Below are 21340 nucleotides of genomic sequence, written 5' to 3'. Positions count from 1 at the left end.
CCAATTCACGCAAAATATTCCAGCTTAGAGTCCCTGAAATGTTTATCCCACTCCCAAACATTGCCTACTATCAGCTTTGGCTGCAGCCCCACTCCCCTTGCCCATCCTCATCGCATGGCTGTGTTCCTGGACTCAGCTTAGGCCAAGAGCAGGCAGAGCCAGGTTTGCCCCAACCAATCAGCAGCTGTCTGCTTATCTGACCAGAACAGCTCCCTGGGGCAAAGTTCCTCTCCCTGAGATAAGCAATCCTTTCCATTCCGGGAAACAAATCAGTGTGTGCAGAGGAAGATTACAAGGGAAATAGAAAAAGAAGCCAGGGTACAACAAGGGAAAACAAAAGCAATGAAGGTAGGATGATCCCTTAGAGAAGACAAAGCAGAGAGCCTGAAGGAAGACAAACTATTAATAGCAAAAGTCCAAGAGATTACCCACCTTCAGGACCTGGCAAACAATAACCCGAGGGCCGTCTGTGTAACAGCTCCACAAGTGTGAGAAAAGAACTCTTCCCCTAACCAATGCTGCAGAAGTGGCCCCTTCACATCAATCAGCCTTCAAGTTCTTCCTGTGACAACTGAAGTGAGGTCAGTGGAAAGAAGGCAGCCAGTGTCCCCACCTGTAGGTAAGCCTCGCACCACTTTGAGACTCAATAGAGGGTGCCTGCTAATTGTAGGCTGCAGAGAAGGGAACTCAGCAAAATTCACAGGGACACAGTTGGAAGAAAAATACATCTGTGCTTAAGGAATCATTCCCAAATTGCCACTTGATATTTGGCAGATCTGACAAAACCTTCAGGGATGACTTAAAAGCATACAATTTGTGTAAGCTATTTTAAATACCAACTCATATTATTTATCATTTTTTCTAATTCATGCAAGTTAGTCTCACAAAGAAGAATATGAGTGGCATATCTTTTAATTTCATAGAAATATTAGTGCCAATGGGTAACCCTTCATAACCTCATTTTTATCGCAAGTACTTAAGATATCTGAATCCACACTCAGAGTTGATTATTGACATTTAAGAGATGAAGTTTGATATTTTCTACATATTTAATGTATATAACTTGCATTTATTTTGTTACTCCTCAGTGTACTTTATCATTAAATGAGCCTTTGTTACATGCTCACAGTAACATTTCAAAAGAAGCCAAGCAATTTCTTTAAAAAAGTACAGAATGCTTGAATATAACATTAAATTAAAATTAATATTCAGAATTGTAGCATGCACACATAGTAGTTACCTTTACCTGTCACCTCACTTATATAACATCCACAAAGAAGTTAAACAATCTGAATTGTTTTTGTAACAGAAGTGATCTGGCAAGGTAAAACAGTTATGCTGGTCTACTAATACTTTTACTATCTGAGATAAAAATAATAACTCATCTTATTTAGAAAACATTCAAAACCAATTGTTTACTGACCAGCAGTTAAAAGGCTGAGTAGACAGTCTGGTGTCAAAAACTCCAAAAGTCTTATCTACAACAAAAACATGTAAAGCACATAAGCCTGCCTGCCAATTTATAAAACACTCTCAAAAACTTGGAATGGTTATTATATGTCAGCAGTCCTGAGAAAAATATTCATGCCGATTGACTCTTTGGAGTAGTTTCGGTTTTTGTTTTTAAGAATCGGGGTGGTGATAGGACTGAGCAGGTGCGAACACCTGCTTCTCCTTCAGAGGACCCAGATTTGATTCCCAGCACTGACCTGGCCACTCATGACCAACTGTGACTTAGTTTCAGAGGAGCTCTTTGGACTCTGAGGGACCAGGCCCACACATGGTGCAGACATGTGTGCAGGATTAACACCATAGGCCTGAAACAATCTAGAAAAGAACAGACGTTGCTCTGTAGCCCAGGCTGTCAAACTCAGAAACATATGTCCCCTGCACGGCAGTTTCAAACAGGGCGAGCAAGCAGCACATCTGGAATGGATGGCATCCGTGTTTAATTCCTGATGCCAGGGAGAGCTTGGCTCCCTAGTGGCTGATGTTCAAAATGTACTCTGAATTAGCCATTTTAAACGGGAGCACAAAGAAAACAGAAAAGGTGAAAAGATTGGCTGCTTTGGTCTACCACGCTCCAGGAACACACTGGACTTTTGAGCAAGCAAAGGTTTTCCAGATCTGGGAGATTTATGGAATATTAGTTCTTGTTAGGCTAAGCCACCTCTGATAGAACAAACCAAACCAAACAAAATTCTCACAAACTCACAGCAATCCTCCGGTCTCTGCTTCCTGCCTGCTGATATTCATGGACATGACCCATCATTTCCTGTCCTTCTAATTCTTTTTCTTTTTCTTTTTCTTTTTTCTTTCTTTTTTTTTGGTGGTACTGCTTTCTTTTTTAATTAAATTTTTATTTTTTATATTGATTACAGGTTATTCACTTTGTATCCCAGCTGTAGCCCTCTCCCTCATTCTCTCCCTCATCTCCTCCCTGCCACTCTCTAAGTCCACTGATAATATAAATTTGTTTCTCTATCTTTTGCACCAAGAATAATTAATTGTCATCCTATATCTCTTTATTCAGAGTTCATGCACATTGCCTTAAGAAGTCACAAGCTGCAACTCAGAAACTCTCACCTTAAGCAATATAATAGGAGAAGCAGTCAATAAAATAAGGTTTTCATCAGAACATAATCATGGAAGCTAAACTAAATATTTAAACTAAATATCCGTGCCAAGCCTTCTCAGGGCAAGTGATCTTCTGCTGAGCAATGAACAAAACTTTTGAAGAATCAATGGAAGAGCTTAATAGTATATAACTGTGTGTGTTGAAGTTTGAAGGTTTAAAACCTGTCAAGTATTAGGGGAGGACTTATATTTGTTTGGTGCTGGACTTTTCTTGAAAAGAAATACTTCTGCCAGTGAATGTTCCTGGAGCCAACAGGAGACAGGCATCAGACCACATGGCATGGGGGATAAGGAGACTCAATGTTTTCTTGACTGTAATAGAGGGGCATTAGAAGACATGATTTAAATTGCTTTTAAAAAACACTGATCTAGCACCACAGTGAAAATAAAAATTGGCCAGATAAAAGACTGTAGCAGTAATAGAGACAGTGTGTGATTAAGCCTGAATAAGGCAGCTGGGGTAAGAAAGAAGATGGATGGCAGGGAATGAGAGATGGAAGGGGGTGGAATCTACTGGAGTTAGGATCTGACAAAGTGTCTGTGTTTGTAGGATGCACTGTGGCAAAATGCATTGCACTACTGCGTTAAGTAGTGGGGTCAATAACATAGACATCTAAGATGGTCAGAAAAACAGCAGAAGGAGAGGAAAGAGCAAATTACTACTAAAATTTCATAGCTGTGAACAAATGTTTCACAATAGTGACACGTGTGGTTTTCCAGGACCCTACCCTCAGCGCAGAGCCCACAGTTCAGCGCACTCCTTTTAGCTTGGAGTGTCAGGAAAGACAAACGGCCAGAATACCTGGAATAAGACTTTTCTGTCTACATGAAGCTTGTCAAAGAGATTCTTAAACGACAAGTAGCCTGACACCCAATATGAGAGCAAGGGACGGGGCTTAGGAAGAGATATTTTCAATACATCTGCGATAGGACCTCATCTCTCCTCAGGGTGCAGGCAATATGATGGAGGAGGGGGCAGGAAGATTGTAAGAGCCTGAGGTCAGGGAGGACTGCTGGGAGGCAGTGTCTTCCAGGGCATTTACGTGTGATCTCACAGCAGCTGTGGTTGTTGGCGCAAAGCCAGCCAACTCTGCAGCAGAGGTAGGGGGAGGCTTAGGAGACCCCACTGCTGTCTGAAGCACTATTGGTAAGTGACCCCTGGCAGGTTGCTCATGCTCTAATACACAGACACGTATACAGGCACAAAGGTTGGGCTCCCTGTGTTAAAGAGGAAGAGACTAGAGAGATGAGTCACTGGTTAGCTGGCCTGAGTTTGACCTCTGCTGTTGTCAACACTCACACCAGAGAGCTCACACCTACCTGTAATTCCATCTCCAGGGGGATGCAATGCCTCTATACCTCTATACTCTACAAGTACACACACATGTGGTACACACACACACACACACACAAATACCTTTAAAATAAGATGACGACATGAAGTTGGGAGGGGGACCTGGTGGGGGAGGGGTCTAGGTGAAGTTTGGGAGGTCCTAGTGGGACCATATATCTTCAAAAACACTGTATACATGTATGAAAAATTTAACTAACACATTCAAAAAGATATATATACTTCATAAACGAATGGGGGATTGTGCAACAGTTGTATGCAAGTCAGCAAACATCCATAAGTTCTGCATTTTGACAAAGAGTAGAGTTTACAGCAATATTGATAATATGAATAAAGTGTCAAAATCCAGGAAACCCCGAGATGTTTGAATTATTAAAATATGAATTAAGAGTATGGCTCATGGAACTGAGACATAGCTCAGCAGTAGAGTGCTTGCTTATCATGCCTGTGTTCAGCCTTTATTTGTGAAGGAACACACATGGACATTTCCATTTGTTAGATAAGGAACTTAAAGTGTTGTTTTACAAGATGACAGTTATAGGAGGTCTGGTGCATCACTATATAATGTGAACATACTCAAAGCTATTTTTCTGTTTGCTTATAAAATGCTGCAGATCTTAAGTTTTCTCATTGCACAGATGCCCCAAATGGTAACACTCTGTTAGTTAATATACCAGTTATCAAAATTGCAGCAATGATTTCACAATGTAAATGAATATTAAACCATCAAAGTATATATTTTTTTACCAGACATCAGTTTTCTAATGCATTCACATACCCGGGGCAGCCTTGCACTTGCTATGTAGCAGAGAGTAGATTTGAACTTCTGATCCCTATCCTCCTATTTCCTGACTTTACAAGCACACACAAGCAGAGATAGTTAGACTTCATCTTTTTTTTAAAAAAAGATTTTCTTTTATTTTAAATTATGTGTGCATGTGCATGAAAGTTACAAAACAAAGGAAAGAAGCTACGGGTGGATTTCAGATGTTACAATGTTTGATTATTCTGCGCCATAGCTTGAGTTTGAAACTCATAGCCACAGGAAACTGGCTGGAGGTCCATGTCTCCCCCTTCACATGGGAGATGGAATCAGCAGTTTAGAAGTTCTAGGTAATCTTTGGCAACAGAGTCACACCCAGCTTGAGATACTTGAGAACCTGTTCCAAAGCAAGCAGAAAATTCACACACACACACACACACAAATTATTTTCTAATAATGTCTGATAAAGTGATCAGAACATCTATAGAACTCTTACAATATAATAGTAAAAAGATAAATGATCCAAATAGGAAATGGCCATATTTATATATGATTTTTTTCCAAAGAAGATATACAAATGAGCAGTACTGACATACAACAATGAAATGCCTCTTCTTAGTCACTAGGGTAGGTGTTACAGGAAATAAACTTCATTTTAGCTTAAAAAGAAAGAAAATGGGAAATGAGAGCGAAAGCACCCATGAGGGACAGACAGCAGTAGCAGCACTCCAAACTGCACACTTTGATGGCTGAATTGCATGGTCTCTGGGTCATATCTCGATACAGTCACACAAGGAAACCTGCAGGCTGGAGGCGTAATGAATGAACTAGTAAACTGTCTTAAATGTCCATGACTTACTTAGATAAGTTTTCTGTCCTTTAGGGAACTGTGTGGGAACTTAAGCTCTAATTGAAGGCTGCTTGATACGCACAAATGTTGAGCAGAGAACTTTAGTGACCAAACTAGCCTGGCTATTATTTTTGACTAAGGAAACAGATTTGCCTTCAAGGCTTGAGTCTGGGCCCTTTGGTCCAGTCATGCTTTCCCAACATCTCAAAATAGATGTCCTTTCTTTCTTTCTCCATCTTTTTCTAGAGACACAACTATTTCCAGGGAAGTCCCTTTATTTAAGGGCTGTGCTAACACCACAGTCAGTTAATATCTTCCTACAAGCTGTATTTAGCCTGATGCTGATCATGAACTTCTTGTTGGTGTTTCTTCTGTTTCCGTTTTTGCTTGTGAGCCTCACCTTCAATGGCTGAGCCATCTGCTCCAGCCTTGTTTCTTAATCAACAGAATGCAATTTAGATCTTATTTTCTGCCTTCACTGACCATAACTTACTATGCTTGTCATAGTCTTCTATGCATTATTTTTATGTAATAGCATCCAAGGCACTCTTCAGCATCACCCTCCTTTGTTAGAGTTTGGATGAATGACGGCTGTAGAACACAGAGCTGATGAGCAGACTCTGGCAGATGAACAGTCTTTCCCCAGCCCCGTGCCCCTTCACTGAAATGTAGTGTTCTCAGTTTTGAGGATGGGCATGGAGCCTGGTGTGCTTAACATGCACAGAATCCTGGGGTACTCCCCAGAAAAAAAAATGTAGTAATGGTGGTAAGAACTGGGAGGTTGGATGGGTGTCCTCCTGAAAACATTCGCTAGTGTGATGAGGGCTGACCCATCCATCCTCCAGGAAGTTTTGCTCCATCCATACCTGCTCTGTATGCCTGCCCCATCCAGCTCACTGAAGCCCGTGCTGTGCCTTTCACTCTCTCTTAACAGGAACAGTCAGATTCCTTAACATTGAACGGATATGGCAAGCACATCTCCCTTCTATGAGAGAAGACCTTGGCATAAAGCTGGGGCTTCTTTCAAACCTTCTGATAAAGCTCATTCTCAGACGAGACGTATTCCCGAAACTGTGTTGGCATTTCCAAAACTGACCTAGAAATTGCATTCCAAGAACACAAGGAAATCCTCACTTCTGCCCGGAGTATGCCAGTGACAGGAAAATGAAGGATTTAGAAATAACCTGGCTAGAATAGCCAGCATGAGTTATAAACAAGCTGTGTTTGCCTTCTGAGTACTGGTAAGTGCATTGCACTGTTTTAAATGAATTATCTGTAGCCACAGTCAATAATTCAGGGAAGGTCTAATTGACACAGAGAGATACATTCTCATCTCTGGAAACCACAGGTTTTAGTTTTCCCCTCAGGTACTTGCCTGCAGGAGATGAAGGTAACTGGTCTCTATTATTCTCCATAATAGCTTTATGATTCTGAAGACCTTACTTCTAAGACTAAAATACAGTTGCTGTAGCTGTGTTATGTAGTTGCTTGCCTCTGTTGCCTCATTCTTGAAATTACTGAAAAGGCTTGTTGTTCCTCATTTTTAATGTAAGTGTTCCTTCTGAAGGCTGAAGGTGGTAAATAAGAAACCTAAAAATTCAAGGGAGGGAAGAATAGAGAATATTCACAAGAATCTTATGTTGGGCAGGGACTCTAACTGAAAGAGAAGAAGACCACAAATTTGGTTTTTGCATTTAGAAAGAAACATGCACATAGAAGTAAATTCAAGACAAGGTGGAAGGCTAGGCTAACTAATCCAGTAAGAACCAAGTCTTACAAACCATTGGGTCCAACAAAAAGCCAAAGTAGGGATTCTGCTAAACATCTGTAGGATACCAAATGTTGAGGCTCTATATGTGAGCTTTGTGGGATTTAGAGGAACTGGCTTGAGGATAATAGGAATTCCAGGTCTCAGAAACTGGCGAAAGGAAGCTGAAAACCAAGAATTGGTTAAAAAAAAAATTCCAAGCTATATAGCAGATTGCTCTTTAAACTTCTTTCTCATTTCTCATGATAGCTAACAGGTCAGTAAGTTCCATGCATCAGGACTTGGAAGTTCTGCATGTGCTACCTGTCCTCATCAATTGCCACAATTTTATCTCCTGTTTTACATTCTAATCTGAAATTTGAAAGTTCTTTCTACACCAAAATTACATTGTCCAAAATCCATCAACAACTTCCCCTACCCTTTGAAATAAAATGCCAAATTTTATTTCAAAATGTTATTTCAAATCATAACCATAACAATTTATAACCATAATCATTACCATTTATAACCATAACAAAGTTTTCCAAATTATAACCATGACAAAGTTACCTCTATTCCTTTTGTAAGTGGAAATAGTCTATAAAATGGCTATCTGAAGTTTTCACTACTTCAGTAAGATGGCCTTAGCTTGACTTGTAATTTTCATTTGTAAACACCTCTCCAGGAAGGGTTAATTCTAATCTTTAGGCATATAATTTTTCAAGCACATATTTCCTGTCTAAAAGTTTGCATCTTACTATGATTAGTAAACTCTTTAAAAGAAACACACACACACACACCACACACACACCACACACACACACCACACACACACCACACACACCACACACACATACACATACCACACACACCACACACACACACCACACACACCACACACACACACCACACACACACACACACACCACACACACACACCACACACACACACCACACACACATACACACACACACCACACACACACACCACACACACACACACACACACCACACACACACACCACACACACACACATCACACACACACACACACACACACACACACACACACTCACACGCACACACTTGGCAGAATGAAATAGATTGGTGTTTATTGTTTCCCTGTCATTCCAGTCCTATTTCTGTTTTTGTGATAAGAAACCCAGTGAGATTAAAAAAACAACAACAAAAACAACAAAAAACCATAATATGTGGTAGAAGCAAAAGTTGAGTGTTTTTCTCTCTATATAAGAAGTTTTAAAGATTGATAATATGTGTCCAATTTAACTGATCTACTTTCAATATAGACTGAGTTTATATTTCTATACAATAACTGCAGTGACATACTGATTGACAAGTTGGAGATACTTTGGAGACAAGTCTCCAGCCATGCCAGGGAAGGCTATTGGACTGACATGAGAAAACATGCTCCTAACATAGGTGGTGCATTTTCCTGGGCCAGTTGTCCTGACCGTGTAAAGGGGAAAGCTGGAGCTGAGTACCAGCCTTCACCACTTTCAGTTTCCCAGCTTGGATGCTGTGTGGCCAGCTGCCTCTGGGAAGATGTTCAGGCAGGCAAAGCAGAAAGCAAATCTCTTTGCAGTTAGTTCCTCCCTCATACCTTCTGAGATCTAGTCCTCAGGCATACACACAAGCAACTTCTCCACTGAGTCATATCACCAGACCACGGATGACCAGTTTTTAATGACTCTGTTCTTCTTAACCCTCTAGGATCTCATGAGTCACTTGCCTGACTAACTATATGACATAATTGCCTCATGGATATTACTCATCAAGATTTGAACAGTTATTACTGAGTCACAAAGTTTTCCTAAGTTCCCAGGTTACATAAAATTTTAACAAAGCATAATACATATGAGGTCAATTAAAAATGCATGCTAAAGAATGGCTTTGTACATTTATTAACTCAGCTCAAAACAACAACGACAAAACCTCAGGGCACTGACAAGTATATGATGGAAAGGCGTGGTGAGCTTCAACTGAAGAGTTGAATGGCCTGACCATTAAGCGCATAGACTTATCTTTTTAAAATTTAAAAATATATATTTTTTTAGAAAAAGACTACTCCTCGGGACCTTAAATTTCTTTTTGTGTTGGATGGAAGAGACAGAGGCCACCTCAGATGACCGAATCTGAGACTGCTTGGTAGTGCCTTTGCTTTAACAGTCACTTTCACAATGCAGAAACACGTGGACATCAGTCTGGAGGTCAGTGCACATGTCCTCAAGGGCACAGGAAAGAGCTGCTGGGGAGGATGTTGTATGCATAACAGAGGGTCCAGGGGCCCAGCTCCTTAGGCCATGGTGTCATTCGGTATACCCCAACCTCAACTGGCTTGATGCATTTGACTCTTGTTACTGAAGATTTTTATTTTTGTCTCATTACAGTGAAAGGTCAAAATAATCAGTGGCCTTTCAATAAATTTCTTTCACCCTACTAATAGGTAACACTAGTGTCTATTGCATGTACTTAAAATTCCAGGGCAGCCCAAGTACAGGTGTGCACATACATCTTAGTTTCAATTATACACAAATAACAAACTTCAGCTTTACTTTTGTTGGTCTTGATGTTAACAAGTCTTCAGTGTCAGTAGACTGACAAGAGAAGATGAGGGTGTTAGAGTTTATCTGTGTTGATGTAAGGGTATGCGCTGTGTCCTGGCCAGTGGGGGCTGCTGGGTGTCTGGCCTTCGGTGAGTACATTAACTTCTCAGGTATCAAAAGTCCCTCTCCCTGTTTAAAAAATATTCTGAATACATTTCCCCTCAAACAAAACCTCCCAGACTCTCCTGCCTCCCCAACCACATAAGTCCACACATGTTTCGATTTCATTAAAAACAATCAGGCATCTAAAAGAAGGTGGGAGAGAGGAAGGAGGAGGAAAGAAAGACAGTAAAAAAACAAACAAACAAAAAAACTTGAATAGGACAAAACAAATGAACAGAAAAATAAGAGCCAAAGTAAACACACACACACACACACACAAAACACATACAGACACAGACACACACACTCACACACACACACACACAGAGAGAAACTGGAAACAACTTAGATGTCACTCAACAGAATAATGGATAAAGAGAATGTAGTACATTTACACAATGGAGTATTACTCAACTGTTTAAAAAAAACCAAAATCATAACATTTCAAGGTAAATGGTTGGAACTAGAAAAAATTATCCCGAGGGAGGTAGCCCAGATCCTAAAAGACAAATGTGGTATATATTTGTTTATATGTGGATGTTAGTTTTTAACTCTTCAATAAGCAGGCTACAGACCACAGAACTACAGAGGTTAAGGAAAGGAGAAAAGGATTTCCATAAGAAGGGAAAAATAAATAGAAAGTTATGTATAAATGTTTGGAGGAACTGAAATAAAAGTATTAAACTGGAAGGGGAAGTATGGAGGGGATGGAGGGAGAGACAGCTAAAGCTAAGGGTCACCTGAGGGGTCACGTAAAGCCTACTGCAGTAGAAGTGTCCTACAACATAAACATAAATGAAGTAAATATAAACAGAATCACCAAACTGAAGGAGAGGCAAAGCTCAATTAGATGCCTCTTACCACCACCTGACATCCAGTGTCAGGAATGGGTTATAGCTGATTGAGCTGTTGGCCAAAGGGGTCCCGTGGAAGCTTCAGACAATCCAGGAAAGTCAAGCTGATGCCCACTCCTACTGTGTAGTGTTTGTGGTACTGGAAAGTACTCTACCTGCTACCACAGGAGTAAGGTAAACACCAACTGAGCTACTAACCATTTGGTCTACAATGGTGACATGATTGCAAGATACACTGGTATAATATTGGCATAAAAATTGTGGGAGTAACCCCAAATTAGATTTAAGGGCCATTCCATGAGATAAGACCTGTGGCCTAGAACTTGAGATTTGAGAAAAACCAAACACAACTGCTTTGTTAAAGAAATATAGCAGTAAAATAACTTCTAATGACCTTTACCTATACTCATAAATCCATGTCTTCCTCAGCCTTCAGCAGAGAAGCTTCCTCCTACAGAACCTAGGAACAAATACAGAGACCCACAACTCAGCATGGCACAGTGAGTGTCTCTGTAGTAGGATGAAACATACTTTGGGTATATTCCAAAGGGAGGTATAGCTGGATCTTGAAGCAGATAAATTTCCATCAACCTAAGGAACCACCACATGATTACCACAGTGGCTGTAGAAGTTTGCAGGCACAGCAGCAATGGCTGAGTGTTCCCCTTCCTCTACTTCCTGGCCAGCATATGCTGTCACTTGTGTTATTGATCTTGGCCATTGTTAGGGATATGATAACAGATCTCAGTGTAGTTTTGATTTGTATTTCCCTGGTGACTAAGGATATTGAAGATTTCTTTGTTTCTCAGTCTTTTGGTTTCCTCTTCTGAGAATTCTCTTTTAAGATATGTAACCCACTTTTTAGATTGGATTACTTTCTTAATACCTACATTTTTTAATTCTTTATACATGATAGATATTAGCCCTTTGTTGGATGTGAAGTTGGTAAAAATATTTTTCTGCTTTGTAGGCTGCTACTTCATATAAATGATGATGTCCTTTGCCATACAAGAAACTTTCCAGTTTCATAAGGACCACTTTATTAGTTGTGATCTTAGTGCCTGTGCTAATGGTGTTCTGTTCAAAAATTCTTCTCCTATGCCAACGAGTTCAGAGCTACCGTCCACTTTCTCTTATATCAGGTTCAGTGTATCTGCTTTATGTTGAGGTCTTTGATGCATTTTGAGCTGATGTTTATGCAGTGTGACTCTGTTTGTATTTTTCCACATTCAGCCACACAGTTTGAACAGCACATTTGTTGAACATTTATCAATTTTCTGTCTTTATTTATTTATTTTTAATTTCAGTTTATTTACATCTCAAGGATGCTCCCTCCCTCCTCTCTTCCCAGTCACTTTCCCTGTCCCTCCCGTTCCTCCTTCCCTTTCTTTCCCAGGAAAGGGAAGCCCCCCCCCCCCCATACCAAACCTTCCCAACACATCACATCACATCAGGACTGAGCATGCCCTCAGGCCAGGCCAGGCAGCCCTGCCAGAAGGAAGTTATCCAAAAGCAGGCAATAGAGTCCATATCTAAAACAGCTCCCCTTCACTTGACAGGCAATCTCTATGAAGACCAAGCCTCCCATTGGCTACATATGTACAGGACACCTAGGTTCAGATCATGCCTGCTCCTTAGTTGATGTCTCAGTCTCTGAAAGCTCCCATTAGACTGAGTTAGTTGTCTCTGTTGGTCTTCTTGTGAGGTTCTTTTCCCCACCAGGTCCTTCCATCTTTCCCACAACACTTCCACAGGACCCCCGGAGCTCTACCCTATGCTTGGCTGAAAGTCCCAGCATCTGTATTAATCCTCTTCTGGCTGGAACCTCCAAGAGGACAGCCAGGTTAGACTCTTGTCTGTAAGCATAGCAGAGCATCATTATTAGTGTCAGGGGTTGGCTCTCTACCATTATCCCTGTGCTTCTTGTAGGCAGGGTACTTTTTGGATCACAGCTTTTGTTGGTGGGTTGTTGCTATTCCCCTAATTCCACTAGTCCTAAATGGTTAGGAGGTGGTCACTTCAGTCTTCACGTCATCCCCGTTAGGAGTCTCAGCTACAGTCACATCCATATCCTCCCAGGAGCCTACCCTGATGCAGGCCTCCAGCTTGCAAAGAGATGTCCCCCTTCAGTTTCCCTTCTTGTTCCCAGCCTTCTCACCTCCCACCCCCGTTCTCCCCACATCTGACTCAGCTCCTATCTATGACTCCAAAGGCTCTGCTACTTGTTTTTTCATAAACCATGAGTGAGGCTCATGGTGAGCATTTAGCATATTTCATTTCTGTTTTCTCCAGAATTTAAAAGTACACATTTATTTTTAATAGCAGGCAAAACATCTCGATAATTAAATTATGACAAATAACAAAGAGTTGGAGATAAGATAATTGTTTATCCTTTTCATTATCTGGGTCCAAGGATTAGAATAGACAACTCAGCAGCAGGTTAAGGAGGGTCACAGCCCTTCCCCACTACCTATTCTTTGTCTTTTTCAATTGAACTAACTATCAACTGTGTTTGGTTTATAAACACAGTGTCTTAATTTTTTTGTCATCTGTGAAAAATCCTTTATAGCCATAATCCTCAACAAAAATTAAACAGGACCTAATTCAGCCAGTTTTAGAGCATTGGCAAGAATTGAACACCAACGATAAGAAATAGACATCCAGGCAAGCTCTCTGCCATGTCATGTTGGATCAAAAGTCTACGCAGTTACATTTCTGCTTTTGTTTTTTTTGTTTGTTTGTTTGTTTGTTTTGTTTAATTCACTGCAATTACAGAACTATCAGTTTTTCATTACCAATGTGGCATTGGATAAGGTAGCATTAGCCACCCACTGAATTCATGCCTTATCTTCAATTATGTGAGTTATTCCTGAGTATTTCTACAAAAGACAGATTTTTTTTTACCATTTCAGTTTGTTCACAAAGAAAAGTCTTCTCTTTGTCTGTTTTCTCTTATTTTTGAGTCAAAAGAAAATAAAGACTGCTTTGGAATTGTGTCCTACTCATAAAGGGACATGGGATTGTTTTGTTTTATCTTAGTACTGCACATTTAGAAATAAACCAAGTATAGACTGCTTAAAAGGGATTTGTTTAAAATATATGGCCTCTTCATTTTCTTCTTAGCTACTGAAACAATATATCTTACATTTACCTTTGACTTATCATCTCCCAAATTCTTGAAAACACTGATTCCTGCAGATTTCAGCTGCTCCAGATTTTCTGGTCAAATCCTTTCTCTCCCAGCTTTCCAATTCAGTCTGATTTCCAGGTCTTAATCAGTCTTTCATAATTACATTTCCATATATCTAATCTTGAATTTCTCAAATCAAGTCTAGGCACAGTTCATGGACTGATCTATTGAAATGTAAGGCTGTCCAGGTCTTACTAGACTTATAACTATCTCCTTGTAGCTCAGAGACTGAAGCAAAACGCTGTTAAAAGAATACAATATGCAGTCATATATGCACACATGCATTCCTCCCCAGGAACTTCCCCTGTTTACCGGGTAAAGCTTATTAATGCTGTTTCACCATACATTTCATCCTCAAGCAACACAGTAACACTTACAAATCTGTAGACACACTATGCCCATTTTTCCCACATCTTTTTGTTTATATTGTTTCCATAACCATAATGCTGGTATATTTCCATAACTAGAATGTTGTAGCCCTTTTCTAGTCATTCTTTCTCAATCTATAAACCTTAGCCTTGGCATTACCTCTTCAAGAAACTACTGTAGATTTGATGGTTCGCCAGCATTCTTTGTGTTTCTATGTCTCTATCATTCCCTCAACAAAAACAAAACCTATCAGTTTTTGTACATCCCTAACCTAGTCAAAGAATACCTGCAGTAGAAGACATATGTATGAATGTCGCCGTTAGTTCACCACTTAGCCCAGCGGAGCCTGACACCTGAGGAGACTAAATGGGTACACATAGAATATAATCTGCCACAGAATTTCTGATGGAGGATAACTGCTTTGTTGCCTTTCATTTCATCTGTGAGCGGTTTCTCATTTTGTTTCAGGTCCACTGTGATGCTATTCCATGATGCAGCAGACAGCACACCCCCATTCCTTGGATTGCACAAACTGGCATCTGAGAGGTTATCTTCGAACAAACATCCATGGTTGTTATTTGGGTGGGAAATTTTAGTGAATCCTTTCAACTTTGAAGAATTTATAAACTAAATTTGGCTTAAATATGCTCTTTCCAAATTCTTTGGCAAAGACAATGTAATTTTGCTTACAACAAAAGAGAAGTCAGAAACTGTGCTGACTTGGACTTTAGGAGGAAAAAAAATAAAAAGATCTTTTTTCAAACAGAATAAGTAATGAGTAAAAGAATAATAATGGCTTGTTTAAAGAAAAGAGAAAGAACAAAATTCAAGAAACCATTCAAAACTCACAGACTTCACACCAAAGACATAATGGTCTATTCTCATATAAATAGATTCATTACAGTGAAAAGAATAACCTTTTTTCTTTCTGAGTTCAAGTCTCTCTAGCAATGACTGAACTCTTATTCATTAGCTGACTAATGATAAAAGCACACATTTTAGGGGCCAAAGCAGACATTGGCAAATGTAAGGACTGTGTTCAGCATTATGTGCTAAAGGAAATAAAAATCAAAGCAAATTAGTCAAGCAGAGAGAGCTTTCAAAGAATAACATTATCTTTAGAAGTTTTGGGTGTAGCACTTCTTTCTTACATCCATCTATTCAACAAATAATTACTGAGGGATTCAGATGTGAACATGAATGGCCCTTTGGTGAGATGGGTGGGCAGAGAAAATGAACAGTAATAGAGCAATGGAACACTTCACAGAATCAAGGGATGGTTCTAATCATTTTCTGTGCATGGAATCATTAATGGCCTCACAACTCTAGTAGGTAGGCACTGTGTTGCAAGCACCATGCTTTGTATGTGGGAACCAAGGCCCATTCTTGGTTAGCTTTGCCCAAGCTTCAGTGTCTAAGCTGTGAGCAAGCTGGGGGGAGAAAGAGATCACTCATAGACTGCTCTTATGGTGATAGAAACCCTACAGGTCACATATGTCTTTGTCATCTATCACCTGAGCATGGTTAGGTGTTGGGAAAATATTATCAAAATGGACTAGTTGAATGAACTCATCATTCAAGAAGGGTAAGAAAGAGAAAAGCACATGGAAGGCATGGGTAGTTGATGACAGATCTTCTCTGGGAAGGCACCATCACTTTTTATTCAATGATTGTGAGTAGACCTTACAGTTGACATCAGTCACCCTCTGGTCATGTGGGTATAGAAACAGTCTCCGTATGCTTCATGGTCCTCACCTGTAAGTCTTAAAAATTAATATGAAGATTGATACAAATTGATATACAGAAGTGAATACAACAAAGTACTTTATAACATGGTATAATCATTTGGAAGTGTATTATCATGAAATTTCATGTTTTTTATTTTTAGGAATGCTTTCAGTTAAATTTTGAAATGATCATATCTGATATCATATCCTAACTGAAAGAAAGGTCAGGGCACCTCTTCCTTGGAATAATACAGATAATACACAGCAAAGGGATGCAGAAATGCAAAGGAGGAAGAGTTTTGGAAATTGTCATGAAGAAAAAAAAATGAATGTAAATACAGTAAGCAATCCAGCTAGAATAAAGAGTTTGGAACAAGAAAGTATGAAAATCAAACAAAAAAGATTATTTTGGGAGAGATTAAATAATAAAATTTACATTAGTAGAATTCATTTTAGCAGTTAATCATTTTAATTTTATTACAGTCTATTGATATCCTGAGGGACAATCAAGCCAAAGAAAACATGCAAGTAAATCTGAAAGTGTAATACTTGTACTTACATAATTATAGGTTCATTATTTTAACCCTTATATTTCCATTTACCATTAGAGTGTTTGTGCATATATATATATATGTACATAGATATGTACATATACACATATATGTGTACATGTATGTGTGTGTGTGTGTGTGTGTGTGTGTGTGGTGCTAGGCCAGCAGCATTCTACCATAGAGCTATATTCCCAGTTATACTTTTTTTTTTTCATTAATTCTGTAGAATGTAAATTCTCTTGACAAGTGACACAGGTCTGCACTTCTGGTTTTATCTATTCAATTTAAATCTATTGAGATCAAGAGTAGATATCACAGCCATATTAAAGACTATAAATTTGGTGGCTTGCTGAGAGAACCAGGTAGTCCATGAAGCTGGGCCCAGCGAATTGGTGTATGCCTAAGAGCTGACATTGTAACTGGAAGTCCTCAGCATAGCAGCAAAGTAATCAACAGTCACCGAGAATGGACGGCCCTTTAATTCTCAGTAATGGTCCCTGTGGTCAGAGACTTAGGCATAATGGCACAACAGCACAGGGCAGCTGGCATACTGACTTTAGAGGCCTATCATGAATCTTAACACAGTTTAAGAATGGTACATTTGGCATCTTTAGCTCCCCTCAACCCTGCTGTTTTAAGTACTTTTTCCCCCCCACAGGAAAGCTCTATTGTCTTTGTCTGAAGGTGTATGATACAGTGGAGATGCTTCGCCCATACATAATTCATTCTAAGAGCAAAAGCATTCAGGTCCTAAGTTCTCAGCAGATGCATTTGTTCCATGCAGAAAATAAAATATTCTAGCACCCTACCTCCACGTGAGGTTTATTTTATCCCTGAATGAGAAAAAAGAGGCACATTAAATGATAATCATGTGCTCAATTTCAGGATGTTAGACTCTCACTGTTGACCTTTGTACAGTAGCCTGTTTATGGAAACAAATCATGGAGAATGAAGGCAGCAAATTAGGTCTCTATAAAGGAAGAAGAAAGCTTTAGACCTAAGCAAGAGGCTATGTTAAAAGAAGCTTGCTGCATAAATATATTTAGCCAGTAAGACAGTGAACTGGAAAACCAAATTAGGTTCTTTAATATAAAAATCTAAAGCTTAGTGGGAAATGCTTAAAGAGAAAATTCACTGAGCTAGGAGAGCGATTTGTTATAGGAGGCAATCCAATTGAACTGGTGGAGTTTGCTCTTTGTTTGAACGAATACAGAATAGAATTAGGAGACCAGATAAAGCTTCCACAGCTCTCAACTAAGGATACTTGTGAGACAACCAGTCTATAAGAAAAAATTTAAGTTGGAAGAGCATCAATTTTCTACTGTCGACCAAAGTGGAAAGGGGCATGTTGAGACAATGTCTAATTTTAAAAATAAAATATTAAAATGCTGAACTTATCACATGAATTTCCAATACTGAGATTAAAAAAGAAAGTCTGTCTATTGCCATCCTCTGCCTCACAATTACTTAACAGATTTATTTTTGCCAAAGTCTGATGAAGGAAAAACTTAAATTTGAGGTTGGAAATAAAGAATAATTTGTGTGCATTGTCAATCACAAATCAGTCTTAAATAATTATCATTAGAAGGTTAGCACGGGTCCTGATTCTGGGCACCACTGCAGAGACTAATGAAAAGTTCCTTTTCTGATTTTAGAATTCATTAGTGAGAAATGATATTTGGCAACTAGGGAAAGCCGCCATTTCCATAAGGTCTCAGCAGCACCCACACTTTTCAGTAAACCCAGTAGATATTATTTCAAGGTTGCAGGAAGAGATTTGCAGCAGCAATAGGCCAGAGTTAGAGAAAGAGTCTGAAACAAGGGTTTCAAGTGCAAATGAGGAAACAGATGAGCATCCACAACACAAATGAGGGCAAAGTCTAGAAAGGTCCATAACCAAAAGTGCAGGCCACAGTCACAGAGAAAAGCCACAGAGGTGTGGCGAGTGGGTATATGTGCAGAAAGAGCGTGGGGAGTACCTTCTGCAGATTCTATCCTGAGTAGATACTCAGCTACACACTCTCCATTCACAGTCCTCGTGGTAACCCAGAGGGGTGACTACTTCTCCTAAGTGCAGGTTGGGGGCCTGTGAAGAGGTCTGCTTGTGGTAGGATGCCAACATGACTGTCCGTCGTTCATTCAGATTCAGCAGAATGACAATGCAAAAGAATGAGTACAGGAAACAACATTATTTGTTTTGTCTTGAAGTATTTGTCAGTAAGAGGATCAGATACAATTCTTCCTTAGCTAGCAGCATTGCAGTTATCCAAAATAGCTATTGTTTCTGTGTTTTACCTGTGCATATGTGTTCGGTGTGTGCACGGAACATGTTTGCACTTGAGGATATACTTACATGTTTATGTATTTAGAGGCCACAGTTTGACATCAGGTGTCTTTCTCTATTTACTGGTGCAGGATCTCTCACTGGACCTGGATACCATTTTATTTAGTCTAGTGATTTAGCTGGATCTAGAGTCTCTTGTCTCCGCCTTCTAGGGGTTGGGACTGTAAGGGCTCTGCCTTGTTTGCCCAGCTTTTATGAAGGTCTTGGGGATCTAAAATCTGGTCATCATGCATTCACAGCAAGTGCAGTACCCACTGAGCCACCTTCCCAATATATTCACACATATTCACTATCCAATTCTGGTCCCAGATAGACAGCAGCCATCCTGACACTCATTTTTTTTCAATCACATAGTGCCTAACATGACATACAGCACATCACTTTTTGACTTTCATAAACTGGTTACAGAGTAAAGAATTTAATGATAGAATGATAAAATTGTAATAACAATTGTTACACAATTGTACACAAAATTGTATACACAATCGTTAAAACTCAGGTGTTGGCCAATCAACTACAGTTGGTGTTCAAATGTTTTATGAGTAACAGTACATTTGTATTGTTTGTGTATTAACACCAAGCTGTATCTTTAGATAGCAGAAGTGAAGTCAACTTGGGATGTAGCCTAGAACAAAAGACCCCTACCAAACATAAAACCATATAACAATGAAAGGATGAAAGCATCACAACCTATAAAACAAACAAATGAATAAACAGTTGGAGGAAACAAGAGAGACATAGACCGAATAGGAGACTCCAACTTCCTGTTGGAGGTGTGCTAAAGTTAGCTGTTAGGAGTGACCTGAGAAGTAAGAACTGTGTTGTCTCCACAGCTCTTGGACAACTTGCCAAGCTGACCACATTTATCCTTAGTCCTACAGGGATTCACAGAGGTTGTTTTCCAACACTGAATGCTGATAATAAATTATGCATCTAAAAAGGATCCCCTTATTGCGAGACAACAGTTAAGTTTAGGAAACAAGGAAAGTATGTTGTCTGTAACATTAATGAATAAAAACTCTCTTGAGGGAAAGAGTAGACTATGGCATCAGGTGGATAATATAACAACTATTTCAGTATGGCAACAAGGAGGTTGTGATGTCAGAAAGAATGGATTCGGGGAGACCCAGGGATAGCTAATAAATCAAAACCTGAGGGAATGGAGAAGGACTAATGGAGATTAAAGAGAGACTATTCTCTGAGGGTGCTCTTTGTATGTTGATTCGCTTTACTTGAGACAAAGTCTTAAAATGTTGCCCAGGTTGGAGTACTGGTCTCCAACACATTCAGCTGAAGGGGTTTTTCAGAAGGGTTGGAAAGTGGTAACCAGACCCGGAAGGAAATACTTGAGAATGCTCTTTACTTTTAAATAGAAAATGCTTACAAATACTTACAAGCAAAGGTAAGAATTTGGTGGAGAGGGTAAGCAGGAAACTGGCTTCCATTTACACACACTGAACATTTCATTCTGGCCCACTCTGCAGTCACAGACTGAAACTACCATAATCTGCCCACACACATCAGGGGGCCTTGGTGTCTAGTTTGTTTTTAAAATCAAACTAGGACTAATTAATGGCCACTAATTCTCAGACCATTAGAACATAAACTAGTTGATTTGCCAACACCTTAGTGGGAAAAGTTTGTCACTCAGTGACTTGATTGCTCCATCAACCCAGAATAAGAACAGAAAACCACTTAATGTGCACAGTTGTAGAGGGCAGATGTCTAGCCAATGATAGGAATACCTCCTGTAAGTATAGAGCCATAGCTGTGGGGAGGTACCCACTTTGGAAAAATACTTTACCGGTTAGGGTGAAGGTCTTAGAATGTAGATTACTGGTAGGTTTGCCATTTCATGTGAAGAGGGCAGTCGGGATTGGCCGCTGTGTAGTTTGAGAGGCAGCAGGAGCCACTGTGCAATTTTATCTTATTCAAACATGAAAACAACAGTCAGTCAAATATGACCATGCAAATAATGGCCCTCAGAGTTCAGTTCTGGTCAAATTGGGCACAGGGTCAGTGTTCTGTGAGGTCAGGTTACAGCCCTCCCCAGACTGCAGTTTGTCTGCAGGCTTTACTATTTGGGATTTCGGGACCACGCTTGTGAAAATAACTTCATTTTCTGGCATCTTGGCAAAAGTCTCTCCACACCTACTTTCCTACTCTAGACTATAGACAGAAAATGTGAGGCCTCTACACGTGTGAGAACCAGTGTTCCACATGCGACCACA

General features: G+C 39.7%; 2 long non-coding RNA genes across 2 annotated transcripts; one reads left to right on the top strand and one right to left on the bottom strand.

The window, feature by feature from the left end:
- Positions 1–249: 249 nt before the first annotated feature.
- LOC132648622 (uncharacterized) lies at positions 250–15258 on the top strand. The gene is made up of 2 exons (XR_009587065.1): positions 250–619; positions 14956–15258. It is a non-coding gene; the product is annotated as an uncharacterized LOC132648622 (long non-coding RNA).
- Positions 15259–16138: 880 nt separating this feature from the next.
- On the bottom strand, positions 16139–21022 carry LOC132648708 (uncharacterized). The gene is made up of 3 exons (XR_009587095.1): positions 20914–21022; positions 18745–18889; positions 16139–16250 (listed from the first exon to the last, which is right to left on the bottom strand). It is a non-coding gene; the product is annotated as an uncharacterized LOC132648708 (long non-coding RNA).
- Between the last annotated feature and the right edge of the window lie 318 nt (positions 21023–21340).

The sequence above is a fragment of the Meriones unguiculatus genome, chromosome 17 (genome assembly GCF_030254825.1).
Source record: "Meriones unguiculatus strain TT.TT164.6M chromosome 17, Bangor_MerUng_6.1, whole genome shotgun sequence".
Taxonomy (NCBI): domain Eukaryota; kingdom Metazoa; phylum Chordata; class Mammalia; order Rodentia; family Muridae; genus Meriones; species Meriones unguiculatus.
Note: the sequence above shows the minus strand (reverse complement) of the source record. Positions and strands in the feature narration are given on the sequence as shown.